Consider the following 1,670-nt stretch of genomic DNA (forward strand, 5'->3'; position numbering starts at 1 on the left):
AAGATAGTTTAAGATGAATTGAATTTATAATTCAAATTGATCTCTTGGATTAGATTACCTAATTTTAAGAGAAATTAGATCTAGATCTAAAGCTAAATCAAAAATCGGTTTAGATGAAAATTTAGGTTTTCAATCTAACTTGATGAAAATTAGATCTCAACACCTATTCACCATGGAAATTGCTCTCTAGAAAATCCTAACTCCGAGAATCTCACATCTTATAAATTTTCTTCTCTTTTACACTTCATTTTCAATTCAATTTGAGTACATTGCTATCTTGAGATTTTATCATGCAATTTCAAGTAAAATTCACTTGATCACCATCATTTCTTATCATCTCGTTCAAGCCTTAATTACCAAGAATAATCCATCCTTGTGGACGATACCTAAATACCACTATACTACGGTAGTTTGTACTAAAACCACTTTTTGATCGGGTACAAATTGCTATAGAATAGTGAATTAGGTTATAAATTTTGTTTTGATCCAATAAACGACAAAATTCGAGCGATCAAAAATGGCGCCGTTGCTGGGGATGGTGCCAAGGTGATTGAGGCATTTTCTTTGGTGAGGATTAACCCTTGTGATCCACATCACAAGATTGGTGAAGTTCTTTTTACCAATTCTCCACTTTCATCTTATTTTTCTTCCAGATTTCATTTTTCCTTTTTTTTTTCTCTTTTGTTTTTTTTGTTGTGTTTTGGTTTTCTTTTGTTGCTGTGTAGGTGAACCCTTGTATGCTCCATTGGGAACGAAATTCTAAGGGAAGGTTGGAAAGAACTAATTCATCTACTCAAGTGCTGAATATTGGAATTGCTACAAATACAATGGAACCTCAAGGTGAAGATCAACTAAGTCAACATGGTCCAAATGAAGAAAATTTCCATTTGTATCGATCTATGAGGGACCATATGCATCCACCGAGAATGAGTGCACCATCATGCATTGTTCCTCCTAGTGAGAAAATGATCATCCGTCCTTATTTGGTGCCACTTCTTCCTCAATTCCATGGAATGGAGAATGAGAATCCTTACACTCACATAAAGGATTTTGAAGAAGTATGTCATACTTTTCAAGAAGGGGCTGCATCAATTGATCTTATGAGGCTTAAATTGTTTCCTTTCACTCTCAAGGACAAGGCAAAAGTGTGGTTGAATTCTTTGAGACCGCGAAGTGTCCGCTCATGGCCTGAACTACAAGCTGAATTTTTGAAGAAGTTTTTTCCAGCTCATCGTACTAGTGGACTGAAGAGACAAATTTCCAATTTTGTGGCCATGGAGAATGAAAAATTTTATGCCTGTTGGGAGAGATATATGGAGGCTGTCAATGCTTGTCCTCATCATGGTTTTAACACTTGGATGTTGGTAAGCTACTTTTATGAAGGTATGTCACCGGCTATGAAACAATTGCTAGAAACCATGTGTGGAGGAGACTTTATGAGCAAGAGTCCTGATGAAGCTATGGATTTTCTAAACTATGTGGCTGAAATATCTAGATCATGGGATGAACCTCATGGAAAAGACTCCAGCAAAGTCAAGCCCCAAAACAATGCTAAAGGGGGAATGTACACTTTGAATGAGGATGTAGATGTGAAAGTAAAAATGGCAACTCTATCAAGGAGATTGGAAGAACTTGAAGCAAGAGGAGCTAATGAAATCAAAGTGGTTAAT

This window comes from Vitis riparia, chromosome 10, assembly GCF_004353265.1.
Source record: "Vitis riparia cultivar Riparia Gloire de Montpellier isolate 1030 chromosome 10, EGFV_Vit.rip_1.0, whole genome shotgun sequence".
In the NCBI taxonomy this organism is placed as follows: Eukaryota; Viridiplantae; Streptophyta; class Magnoliopsida; order Vitales; family Vitaceae; genus Vitis; species Vitis riparia.